The sequence below is a fragment of the Protobothrops mucrosquamatus genome, unplaced genomic scaffold (assembly GCF_001527695.2).
Source record: "Protobothrops mucrosquamatus isolate PMUCROS unplaced genomic scaffold, P.Mucros_1.0 scaffold1746, whole genome shotgun sequence".
Lineage (NCBI taxonomy): Eukaryota > Metazoa > Chordata > Lepidosauria > Squamata > Viperidae > Protobothrops > Protobothrops mucrosquamatus.
In genome coordinates, this window is record NW_015387888.1 from 324,440 (window position 1) to 338,052 (window position 13,613).

At 40.4% G+C, this 13,613-nt stretch overlaps 2 protein-coding genes across 2 annotated transcripts in view; one reads left to right on the plus strand and one right to left on the minus strand.

Moving 5' to 3' along the window:
• LOC107293837 (interferon-induced protein with tetratricopeptide repeats 5) overlaps nt 1–466 on the minus strand; it is a 16,897-nt gene extending 16,431 nt beyond the window's left edge. Inside the window, exon 1 of the mRNA XM_029285471.1 lies at nt 203–466. The gene's annotated coding sequence lies outside the window, so the exon portion shown is untranslated. The remainder of the gene's footprint in view (nt 1–202) is intronic.
• A 7,591-nt stretch (nt 467–8,057) lies between these two features.
• LIPA (lipase A, lysosomal acid type) overlaps nt 8,058–13,613 on the plus strand; it is a 24,934-nt gene continuing 19,378 nt past the window's right edge. Inside the window, exon 1 of the mRNA XM_015823031.1 lies at nt 8,058–8,112. The gene's annotated coding sequence lies outside the window, so the exon portion shown is untranslated. The remainder of the gene's footprint in view (nt 8,113–13,613) is intronic.

Here is a 13,613-nt window from a genome sequence, read left to right on the forward strand (position 1 = left end):
TTTAACTCCAAACAGCCTGGTTCCTCCACGCCAGCCCTTTCCGGGCGTTCTTCCTGTCACTTTGACTCGCCGCTAACTTTCCACTCCTTCAACTTCTCTCTTTCCAGACTTTCCCTTTCCACAGGTTTCCCTCTAGTGCGTCTATCATAAACAAAGAAAGGGTAAAGTTCTGGGGAAGACAGTTTAGTCAGATCTGATTTACCGTTGTTCGGCTAGTCTCTCGCTTGCTTTGTCCAGCTGACAGCTTCAGCAGCCATTAAGGCCGTCTTCTTTCCGATCCGCTCGGTCCTGGGTTAGTCCGCCATCCCTCGTCAGTCGCCACCAACGACAGAGCAGCAGATCGCCCACACCTTCGGAAGCCCCCACAAGGCTTCTTTTGATTCTAAAGAACCCTGCGGACCTGGAACAAGCGTTCAGCGATGCTGGAAAAAACCTTCCACACCGCCGTTTGCTCTGACAGCTGGTCCCGCCCCCCCCCAACTTGAAAGGACTCTAGATTCATTGATCTCCCACTTTTCTCCAGCAGCTCAGCCAGGTTTACATGGGTATCTCCCTTCAAGTTATTTTTACAATAACTTGATAGGTTGGATAGGCTTAGAGGAAATGACTGGCCCTAACTGAAGGAGGACTTAAAGTGATCTTATTTTATTTATTTGTTTAGTTATTTAATCTGTATGGCCACCCATCTCACCTAATGCCTGGCTCACAACCATCCAATAAAACAAGTTAAAAACCAATACTGTTTCCGAATGTATAAAGCCATCAAGGATCTACTTATCATAAACCACTATTTTAAGCCCTCTATCACCACTGGCTCAAAAATACCTTTGGCGAAATAAATTTCTTAACTTAAATTGTGTTTAAGTAAAGGCTACTTTTCAATTCTTAAGGAATGAGGATGAAGCCAATGGGAGATTTAATTAACAGTGGATGCAGTTCATGTGATTACTATCCTGTATTTAATCATTTATTCTTTCACTAAAATAGCATAGTAAAATTAGTGCTAATGTTTTCAGGGCATTTAAAGCTTTAAGATGCCCTGGAGGAAGCCTCAAATCATTTTATGGTAGGTGAAAAGTCAATAGCAGGATTAAATTGAACCAGCAGGATCAGACATGGCTGCCTATAAGGTAAACTAGAAATCATTTTTTCTTCCTTTCCCACTACATGTAAACCTCAGTGTTATTTGCAGAAACAGAAACTAGCCTTCATTTTATCACTATACCACCTCCCTTGCTGAGGACCATGTAAATGTGTCCTTTTTAAGGTGGGTCTTGTCTGCAGTAAAGGTATTAGCTAGTTAGTTCCTCCAATCTGGCATGCTTCATTGGCAATTTTCAGGATACAAACATGCCCTGGCAAGCCTTTTTCTCATACAATATTCCCCATGAGGTCACCTCCATATCATCCCCAAACCTTGAAGGATTTAGACTTAGACTTTTGATTTTCTTCAGGAGCAGCTTCAAGGTATGCAAAATCTGACCAGCTTTGTCACCCCATCACTTGGAGGGACACAATGAGATTGCATGCATAAATAAATGTATTGGGGAAAAGGAATGACTCTGAGGGACGGGAGGCAGAGCTGCTACCAAGGCAATGGTCAGATAAAAGAAACCTGAGTCCAGTGCAGAACTATAACCTGACAAAAGTGTCTGAAAAAAGACACACACCCCCAAGATAAAGGGAGAAATGGGTGTTAGTGCATTCAGACTTGAAAGATTCTGTCACTACTATTGTATAACAAAAGAATCATTAGCCTGCATAATTGGTTTACCTTGAGTGCTAACAGTAACTATGACAACATAAGAATTGATAAGGTGGCAGCAACTTTCACCCTACTTGAGCTTTCTGCCAACTCAAGGTGTATGTTTGTGGGAGGGATATTTCAACTTGGCAAGGAGCAGGGGTATCCATGAGGTATGGTCAAGTTGCTATAGTATGATTGAAGCTTCCCATTTTTGTTGCACACAGAGAGGTAGAATTTTGATTGTACCTCAACATTTTTGACCATATCTTGCAGACACTCCTAGCTGTGTGAAAGGCTCCAAGTGGTCAAGAAAGAAGGAAGAAAATAGCATTTTTGAACCTCCCCAAGTTTTGAGAGTTGCCTATCCTGTTTACAATCCTTTTCTGTTAACAGTTAACATCCCAGTTCTTTTCATTAAGGGTTAAGTAGTTTAACAAAATGAAAAGTGATTATACAACACACTGAACAAGTGAACCCAATACGTTGTGAGAATCTTGTTTGCTTCTTTAGGTTCTGCTTCTCATATAAATGTAGAAAACTGCATATAAATGTAGAAAAATGTAGTAAAATCATGATTCAGTTAAGTATGGGTAACGATGTCATGCAAATACAGATTTTCTTTCTCTCCAAAGTAAAGGTAGCTGAGCTAGCCTTCAATAATACAGGTAGTTCTCAACTGATGAGAATTGGGACAAGAATTTTCCCTGAAGTTGTTGCAGTTGTAAGTTGAGACACCATGTAATTTTACAACAGGTGTAAATGAGACATGAAGGTTGTTAAGCAATTTTGGGTTCCTCAATAGGCATTTTTGCTGGAAATTGGTAAAAAATGTTGTGAATTGTGATCATGTGACTGTACAATATTGCAACCAGTAGTAAAAGTGAGCTGGTTGCCAAACTCCCAAATTGCAATCAGATGTTCGTGGGAGTGGAGTGATGTGACATTTCTGAGCATTATAAATGGGAGTAAAGGTTATTACTTTTTTCCAAGGCTGTTATAATTTTGAGCCATTGTTAAATGAATTATAAGTTGAGGACTACCTGAAGAGTATTATCTTTTTCATTTAATCTGTTTTGAGATCTTGTCTAAAAAACCCATTTTCCTAATAACTGTTCAAATATTCCTCCCTGTGCTCACAGAAGCTGTCATTTATATTTGGCCCTGAGACTTAATGATACAGATTTCATTGAATTAATTGCAGTTGATTTATACTCTGGATAACTGTTTTAAGTTCTCTACAGCATTATAGATTTATAGAACAGACTGTATATTTCATTCAAGAAAAAACCTAACCCTAAACAGAAGCTGAAACGTTGCATGATGAAAAATACCTTTTTAATGCTAAATACTTTATAAGTAAAATAATTGAGAAGAATATAATATCCTGTTATTTTTTGTTAACTTACCTCATATTGCCTGTTTAGAAGTTTTTAAGAAAGCTTGCTTCTCTGAAAATAATGGATTTTTCTTCCTGATTATTGGTCTGAAATGCTGTATTCCTTTGTTGCTACCCGCTTTTAACTTGTCACAAAGGGAAAGGAACAGTTTCATTGTCGTGTTCCTAGAAAAGGAAACTGAAAGTTGCTGTATTAGCCCACCCAGATGTAAGATCAGTTTTTATTTCTTCTAATCTTGCTGTGTTGTTTCAGTAAAGTAATTATAGAAGATTCAGCATTATTTTTCTGTAAAAATTTTTTTTTGTATTTGTTAAACAGCAATGCTAACAGTATGATGAGTGGATTCTCTTGTTCTTGAAAGCAATATGACCTACTTTTTCCATGTATATTGTGTTTAAACGCGAATTGTTGAAAGTTTCATTTGCATTGGCTTTGTATTGTTTTCCTAATGAAAACAATGAATGAATTACACACTAAGCTATGCCCAAGTCAAAATATGTATGAGCCGTGTTTTGTGGCTTGTAACCAGTTTATGGATTAGTGTGTTGTATGGAGCCTTGTTTGTAATTTTAAGTGCCATAGCTACACTACAAATTAGTGTGCTGTGGGAGTTAAGACAATTTTTAATGATAGTACATTAAAACATAATCCTAGGGTCTTCAACGTGCGGCTCCTTTTATTCCATTTGTTGACCAAATCTTGAACTGGCAAAGCCAAATACTGGATTTGTTTTTCCCTGGTATGAAATAGCCAATTTGTTACACAAAACAGAAAATTGCAGCCTGTTTAATCTGTACAGCACAAAGAGGTAGGGGCTTTGGGGCTTAAATCACAAACTAGGAGCACCCAATAACAAATTAGCATAGCTTATATACACTTGGAAAACAAAGGCTCCCATCTCCCCGTCTATTCAGTGTGCATCCTGTTCCCTTCCTCACCATCTTTTTTATTGCAATTTACTGTTTTGTTATTAGCAATTATTTATTCATGGTTTTATTGGCTTTTAATGTTTGTAAGCTGCCCAGAGTTGCCTTGAAGTGAGATGGGCAGCAAACAAATCTAACAAACAAACAAATAAAGGCACATGATCATTGGCAAGCAATAGGCAATAAGTAACCATGTATTCACATCCCTGGTAGAGGATGGCCCTGAAAGTGGAATCATTACAGGTAGTCCTCCAGATATGTTCGTAATGGAGCCTGTCCAGTATGGTCACAAGTCATCTGCCATTAAGTGAGACGGCTTCACTTAATGACCTCCATCCCATTCTCCCTAATGTGACTGTTAAATGAATGCATGGTTCATTAAGCAAAACACAGGGTGCCTTAAGGGTGGGGAAGACCCTTGAAGGCCTAGCACAGGCCCAGGGCCCACCTGTCCTAGAACTCCCAAGGCCTCCCCCACCACCCCATGACACCTGTGCTCCACTTCTTTTCCCTTGGCCTGCAGGCCTTTCCCTCACCCACCAGTCCTCACAAGCTTTTCCATTCCCCACTGAATCCCCCCCACATCCTTTTGCCGTCCTCCCTGATCCCCACAGATTTTAGGTCTGATTCCCTCCTCACCAAGTCCTCCATCTTCCTCCTCACTTTCTTTTTTTTGTAAGAGTTTTTATTGATTTTCCCCCATATATTCAGTAATAATTTTTCAACCAACGTGCTGAGTTTACATTCGCTAATACATATTTAATTCCTAATCCTTTATTCTTTCCTCTAGCCATCGATAAAATAAGTCCCAAGTTTGGTAATATTCCGTTTCTTCTTTTTCTTTCAGTCTCATAGTCAATCTATCCATCTCTGCGCATTCTAGTATTTTTTAAAATTATTTCTTCATCTGATAGTATTCCTTCATTTTTCCAGTATTGCACAAATATAATTCTTGCCGCTGCTGTGACATGCAAAATCAAATATAAGCTTTGTTTGTTAGCCTTTTCTGGCATTATACCTAATAAAAAAAGTTTAGGTTTAAAATCTACATATTCTCCCAACATCTTTTCTAGCCAGGTATGTATCTTTTTCCAATAACTCTTTACTTTGTCACATGTCCACCAAACATGGTAGTAAGTGCCTGATTTATGTTTACATTTCCAACATCTATCTGACATGTTTTTAAACATTTTTGCTAGTCTTGCTGGTGGCAAGTGCCATCTATAGAACATTTTATATAATTTTTTTGGGTAGGAAGTTAACATTGTCAGTTTGTAATTTCTTTCCCATAAATTTTGCCATTTTTCTAATTCTATATTATATCCAACATTTTTCACCATCTTATCATTGTTTCTTTAACTTGTTCGCTTTCCACTTTCAAAGTTAATAGAAAATTATACATTTTCTTTTTTCCCCATATATTTTAATGATTTTTTAAAACATAAATCACTTAATAGTTGGTAAATAGTGTGTTCACTGGGTTTACATTTGTAAAGAAAAATAATTAATAATTGGTTTCTATAATCCATAATCCACATAGTACATTTAGTTGATTTCCCCCTTTCCCCAAAATGTCTTCTTTGCAAACCTTGAAATAATACAGTTCTTATTATTTTGATAAATAACAGTTACATATATGATTTTCCCCCCAATGTTCCTAGAAATAATGATCACATCAATCTAATATTTCTTTTCTATCTAATCATTCTGGTTGCCTCATCTTATATCCTGTTTCAGTCCTTATTTAGATCTGTTTCTCTCATAAAGTTCAAAGTATTCTTGCTGGTTAAGATTTTCTCAACTGTTAATTACATTTAAAGATTTAAATCCATTTTTCCCATATAAACCATCTCAACACCTTTACATTTCTTAAAGAATAGATAAAAACAGTAAAGAAAAGGAAAAGAGAGCAAGAGTAAAGAAACATAAAAAGTAAAATACTACTTAAAATATATATTCCTCCTAAGCTTATATTCATTCCCAAAATTTCTTTCTTTTTAACCATGATTAAAAATATATTTAATCTTTAAATATTCCATTTAATGTGTCTAGTGATCTAATCCTTTCACTCTTATTCAAAACATTTTTTCTTTTTTATTCATTATAATTTCTCTATGGAAATCATAGCTGTCAGAATCTTCATCCACCACTAGGTGTCAGCATCTATTTAGTTTTCAATATGAACAATGGTCTTTAAAATGAGAGTCTTAACCATTCAACAATCTTAAACTTGTCCAAAGTTAAATTTTAGCTTTGAAGTTTATAAATTTATTTCACTACTATATATTTTGATCCTCCATATAAATTTTAATTCGCTACTTCCGTTAGTATAAGGGTGGGGCGGAAGTCCCCCTCCTTCACTTTTCGGAGGTATTTTGCTTCTTGGGGATCTTTTCCAGGAAATTAAGTGTATAATAGAAAAGGGAAAATCAGATTCCTCACCCAATTTCAAGCACGCTGTTTACTGTAGTGCTGGTTAGTTCTTTTGGACTCTGGTTGCAAATAGCTTGGGCTGATCGATGAAATACAGCCTTTCTCCTGTTGGGTTAGAAGGCTTTCCCCAAGATGAACGGAATGACTGCTGTTATTCCAGAGTCACCGGGTCACCCTTCTTTCTTTACCGCCTCTCCGGGGCGGCTTGGACCCATTAGGGTCTCCAGGCAGGACAAAATTATACATTTTCTTAATTAGTTTCTCATCAGAAGTTAACAATGTCTTATCAAACACAGTTTGTTCCTTATAAAATCCATACAGTTTAACATCTTTATCATATCTAGCTTGCATTTGTAAATGTGCCCACCATGATAGATTGATACCCTGATTTTCCATTTCTTGTTTAGATTTTAAATTCCCTTCAGAGTTTAGAATATCTCTATATGTCTAGATTTTTTCAAAGTTCACTAAATTTGGGTGTACACATGCTTCCATTGTTGACAACCACCATGGAATTTTCAAATACATTTTATATTTTTATTTTTTCCCATGTTGTTAATAATGCATTTCTTATATAATGATTTTGGAAATATATATGGACTTTATTTTTCCCATACCATAAAAAAGCGTGCTACCCCAATTGTAAATCATGCTCCTCCAGATATAACAGCCTTTTATTTCTAAGAGTTATCCATTCTTTTACCCATGTTAATACAGATGCTTGATAATATAAAACCCACTCTGGTAGACCAAGACCTCCATTTTCATCTTAATTCTAGCCTTCTTCCTCCTCACTTTTCTTTTGAAGATCTCTGGACATCATGTACAGTACAGGTGTCAAACTTGCCACATCATGTGAGGTGATATATCATGACTTTTTTCGCATTTCAGGAGCTGGGGTGGGCTCGTTTTGCTTGTCAAAAGGTTTTCCAAAAGGTGATCATACGACCTTGGGACACAGCAACGGTCCTATGCATTACCCAATTGTCAAGCATTTGAATTTTTGATCACATTATCATTGGCATGCTACCAAGGTCGTGTGAACAATGGTGATAAGTCGCTTTTTTCAGGGCCTTTGTAACTTTGAACGGTCACTAAATGAACTGCTGTAAGTCCAGGGCAATTGTCTGGGTTGTAGCCTCTTGTGCAAACCCGCCCGACAGCCACTCTCTTCGTTGCCGAAGGCCCCGCTACAGAGGAAGCTGCTGCCCTCTTTCCATCTCTTCGCAGAAGCCTCGTCAAGGAGTCAACAGGACTCGCTTCCGGGAAGCGCTTTTGCACCTCTTATTCCAACCGCGCCGTGCGGACAGCGTAAAGTGCAAGAAAAGAGGCAGTACGCGAAGAGACGTTAGGCCAGCGATATGGTTCCCGGCCTCCTCGCTCGTACTCTTCTCCCAGCTCTCCTCCGGTCCCCGTTATGGGGGGGGGGAGAGGAAAAAAAAAGGAGGAAGGGACATACTTTCTCCCCGGGAACGCTGATTGGCCAATACGCATATCCTGAGAGGCGGGGTTTGGCTGCGCCGAGATGACAGGGAGGAGCGCTAAAACACCCGGAGTCGGTGTGGGCGTGGTGTCTCCTTTTCACCCTCCGCCAGCGCCTCGCTTCCCGGTGAGTTTCTTGCTCTTGCTGTTTCCTCACTTACCCTGAGTGGGGAGGGATAATGCAGGGACCCTTACTTAAGGAAGTACTCGGAGTACTCTTTGGGGTGACTCTTCTTGTTCTGGGCTGGGAATTCTGGGAATTGTAGTGGGGCCTACTGGGGAAGTGGGTCATCGGGTTCTCAGCGCTGCAGGGCTCCCACGGCAGCCCCAATTAGATCACTGCATATTTTTGGGGGGATCCGAATTTTATCCTGTGATGCTGACCAGGAACGTGACATGTGGGGAAGGAAAAGTGGTTCGAAAACGTATATTTCCCACTAGATGGATGGGTCTTAAAGTGCCATTAACTGCCTTCTTTGGAGAGGTTATTAAAGTTAATGTTATATGAGCTTTGTGGCAAGGATCTGCATCGTTAGATATATGTCAGTTGTGGTTTAGAAAAGAACCAAAGGCAGAATATCAGCAAAATGAATGCTGAAATTAATTGCACACAGATATTCTTCTCCCTTTATAGCCAAAGTGTACTAGCTCTCATTCTGTAATCAACTAATAAACTTTACTAGTTCTGTTAAATCAATTAGATAAAAATAATGGCAGTATGATAATCTGAACAGCCTGAGACAGGAATTGAAGACTAGTATTGAATACATAAACTTGAAAAGTTGGGAAATTACTATTCTGAAAATATTTTTAATACCCTGCATTCTTTGTGTACACCTCTTAGTATCTACAGAGCCCTCTGTCCCACCTGGCATCTTTATTTACAAGCATGCCTCAAGATCAGAGGTAGGCAACCTTGGCTCTTTTATGACTCCTGGACTTCAGCTCCCAGAATTCCTGAGCCAGCTGACTCAGGAATTCTGGGAGCTGAAGTCCAGGAGTCATAAAAGAGCCAAGGTTGCCTACCCCTAATCTGGATCCTACATCCTACATCTTAATTTTTAAAAAGTGCAGAGGAAAATGCAGCCTCCTATATGATTTGTATTGACAGGAATATCCCTGCATCTGACAAAAACCCATTGGCATTCTAAAGATAAAGATGGTGAGAAAATGCAGGCTTGGGCTTGGAAATTTACTTATCTGTCACCTGTCAAAGTAGGGAAAGCTACCCGAGAAATGGTAGACAACATAACAGCAGGGTTAGAAGCAAGAAATAAGTTAAAAGTTTATGGATTTGTTGTCTGGAAAATGAGTGTTTTGCAGCAGGCTATTTGTATCTGTGCGTAACGTCTCTATAGGAGATCAGCTCACATGGAAGGGGACTTTACTCAAATAAGTAAAGTCTTTTTGAGTCAAATTGATTGCCGAAGGCGACATGGAGTTCTTGGCAATCATGTGGAAGTAGTTTGGCACTTTTCTGGAGTATTTTTTTCAGATTTCCTAATAATTCTATAAATTCCCTATTGAACAACCTTCCTTCAGGTTTCATGAAGGCCTTTTTAAACTTACGAATAGAGGTGAATATATATGCCCCAGGGTAATGTTGCAGGATCCAATCTGGGTAGGTCACTGGGACCAGAGGTTTAGTCTTCCAAGCTTTTGTACTCCTGCTGAAGCCCATCTTCAGGGAATTTCTCTCTAACAGAGTGTGTGTTTTTGGACTTAGCCTCCAAGCCCCAGATTAACTATCTACTAATAAGAACAAATGTTGGCTTCAGATTCTGGCATGTACAGTATGTTAAAAATGGGTGTAACTGCGGTGGTTTATTGTTGCCAGTGAATTGACTCAACATCATATCCACAGCAAAAAATGGAATGAAGATCCTAAGCTGTGTTTTATAATTCAAGGCAGGGAAGTTAATTCAGAATTGTTAATTGTTGGCACTGAAGTTGCCAACATTATTTCGAACCCTCCCTTCTGAGCATTCCACAATTGTTTGTTCTGCAGTTTAGCAGCTGTCCTATCCTTTCCAAACCAATACCCAAGTGACAAAATGCCCAGCTGTAATCCTATGATTTCAATGTCAGATCACATTTACCTGCTGATTTCCATAAATCATAGCAGATCATAATATAGTAGTTCAACCTATGACAATAGAAAAGCCTGGGAACGAACAAGTTGACCTCTTCCAGTTAGTCTAAACCAGAGGTCCCCAACCTTTTGGGCACCAGGGACCGGTTCCATGGAGAGAGGTTTTTCCACGGCCCGGAGGGTGCATGGTTTTGTGTGCCTCCTGCATCTCACGGATGGGGCTTTGCTTGTTTGTGCGGACCAGTTGCTAGCGTGCTGCAGCCCGGTACCGGTCCACAGACTGGGGGTTGGGACCCCTGGTCTAAACCTTGTGCCTGCAGAGTCTGTACAGCCCAAGATAGCAACTGAAGACTAGTATTGAATGCATAAACTTGAAAAAGGATGGAAAATTACAATTCTTAAAGTATTTTTAAGGTCAGAACTGTTTTGTTTGCTATTTCTCGTGCTGGTCTTTAGATGTTTTTATTGCAGAAGAATGACAGTGTGTCTCAATCAGCATCTTTTGGGTTCCTCTTTTTAATAAATTTTCCATTTTTAGCATTAATAGGGAACTGACTTTTATGGAGGTAGGTGAATTGTGTAACCTGTCACGAGACTTGTGAAATGCTGCCTCCAAAAAGAGAGAGGGAGGGAGGGAGGAATAATCCTTCTGGAGAAAAGGTAGCTTCACCACTGAATGACATTCTCTTTGAATAAAAAATGAACAAGTGTTTTATCACTTGCTTCTATTTTATCTTCTGAAAAGCACCACAGTCCTGGTGATTCTGATCCCAAAGCTTCATTTCAGCTCAGTTTGTACTCCATTTTTTTCTCTTAAAAACCTCCATTTCACATTCACCATTTCTTGAACTATTTTTGGAGTTGTACACTGCTCTATACTTTAATTATCCCCCTTTTTTGGGGGGGGGGTGCTTTTACAAATGTGGAGATTTTCCAGAGCAGTGCATAAATGGTGCTGTATGTCACAATTACAATTCGAGATGTGAACTTGCTGTTTCTATATAGAATTAGAATTAGGTCGGATAATGGAGGGAAAAAAGTACAAGGACCAGGCAGGATCAGATCAAAGTTCTCTCAGTGCTGTAAAGGTGAATAAGCAGAATATGACACCAATAATAGATCCCTATGCCCTGGAATTGAGTTCAGCTGTTGTTGACTGATGGGAGACTTTTTATAACAATGTGAAAATAGCTTGTTTTTGCTTTTTTACTTGCTGGGTTTTAAACTTCCCAGTCTAGCTTTCATGCGTGAGGTTTCCTAAGGGTTTCATGTTCATGTAATTAGATCCAATGTATCTTTTAAAAATTCAACCAAGCTATATACAAGTTGCTTTTTTAAACTACCATATTTTCCAGCGTATAAGACGACTCGGCGTATAAGACGACCCCCAACTTTTCCAGTTAAAATATAGAGTTTGGGCTATATCAGGGGTAGGCAACCCAAAACACTCAAAGAGCCACTTGGACACGTTTCCCACCGAAAACAAAACACTGGGAGCCGCAAAACCCTTTTGATATCTAAAATGAAGATAAGACTGCATATATCCTTTTTTACCTTTATGATATATGTGTGTGTGTGTGTGTGTGTGTGTGTGTGTGTTTGTGTGTGTATATATAAAATAAAGGTAAAAAGATATATGCAGTGTTATCTTCATTTTAGATGTCAAAAGGGTCTCTCTCTCTCTCTGTCTCTCTTTCCTCTCTCTCTCTTTCCTTTCTTTCCTCTCTCTCTCTCTTTCTTTCTCTTTCCTCTTTCTCTCTTTCCTCTAACTTTCTCTCTCTCTCTCTTTCCTCTCTTTCTCTGTCTCTCTTTTTCCTCTTTCTCTTTCCTCTCTTTCTCTTTCCTCTTCCCTCTCTTTCTCTTTCCTCTTTCTCTTCCCTTTCCTTTCTCTTTCCTCTCTCTTTTCTCAATCTTTTTTCTCTTTCCTCATTTTTTCTCTTTCCTCTCCCCCTCTTTCTTTCTCTCTCTCTTTCCTCTCCTTCTCTCCCTTTCCTCTCTTTTTCTCTTTCCTCTCTCCCTCTCTCTTTCCTCTCCCTCTTTATCTCTTTCTCTTTCCTCTCTCTTCTCTTTCTCTTTCTTTCTCTCTCTTTCCTTTCTTTCTCTTTCCTCTTTCCTCTTTCTCTTCCCTTTCCTTTCTCTTTCCTCTCTCTTTTCTCAATCTTTTTTCTCTTTCCTCATTTTCTCTCTTTCCTCTCCCCCTCTTTCTTTCCTCTCTTTCTCTCTCTCTTTCCTCTCCTTCTCTCCCTTTCCTCTCTTTTTCTCTTTCCTCTCCCCCTCTCTCTTTCCTCTCCCTCTTTATCTCTTTCCTCTCTTTCCTCTTTCCTCTCTCTTCTCTTTCTCTCTCTTTCTCTCTCTTTCGTCTCTTTCTCTTTCCTCTCTCTTCTCTTTCTCTTTCTTTCCTCTAACTTTCTCTCTCTCTTTCCTCTCTCTTTCCTCTCTCTTTCTGTCTCTTTCTCTTTCTCTTCCTTTCTCTTTCCTCTAACTTTCTCTCTCTTTCCTCTCTTTCTCTTTCTCTTCTCTTTCCTCTCTTTCTCTTTCCTCTTTCTCTTTCCCTCTCTCTTTCTCTCTTTCTCTTCTCTTTCTTTCCTCTTTCTCTTTCCTCTCTCTCTTTCCTCTTTCTCTCTTTCTCTTTCCTCTTTCTCTCTCTCTCTTCTCTTTCTCTTTCCTCTTTCTCTTCTCTTTCTTTCCTCTTTCTCTCTTTCTCTCTCTCCCTCTCCCTCCAGGTTAGGAGAGAGAGAGAGAGAGAGAATGAAAGGCAGACGGCGCCGAACGGGCAGGGAGGGGGAGCAGGACAGGAGGCAGCGGCTCCAGTGGCGGCGACGGTGGCATGGCAGCGGCCACTGCAGCATCGTCGGGAGTCCACGCCGCCCCCAGCCTGGCCGCCGCATCCTCAGCTGAATGGGCAGGGAGGGGGAGCAGGACGGGAGGCAGCGGCTCCTGGCCGCCGCCCCCATCGCGTCCTCAGCTGAATGGGCAGGGAGGGGGAGCAGGACGGGAGGCAGCGGCTCCCGGCCGCCGCCCCCATCGCGTCCTCAGCTGAATGGGCAGGGAGGGGGAGCAGGATGAGAGGCAGTGGCTCCCGGCCGCCGCCCCCATCGCGTCCTCAGCTGAATGGGCAGGGAGGGGGAGCAGGACGGGAGGCAGCGGCTCCTGGCCGCCGCCCCCATCGCGTCCTCAGCTGAATGGGCGGGGAGGGGGAGCAGGACGGGAGGCAACGGCTCCTGGCCTCCGCCCCCATCGTGTCCAGGGAGGGGGAGCAGGATGGGAGGCAGCGGCTCCCGGCCGCCGCCCCCATCGCGTCCTCAGCTTATATAAAGGAATAAAATAGAATACTTTACTTTTACTTTACTTTACTTTATTTTTGATTTATATCCCGCCCTTCTCCCAACAGGGACTCAGGGCGGCTCACAACATATTTAAAACAGAAACATACAGTCCCCACCCAATAAAACCAATTAAGAACAAATATTTCAAAGTTGTGTTATTTAAAATATTCTAAAAAATGAACCCGATTTAAAATCCTCCCTAGGCCAGGC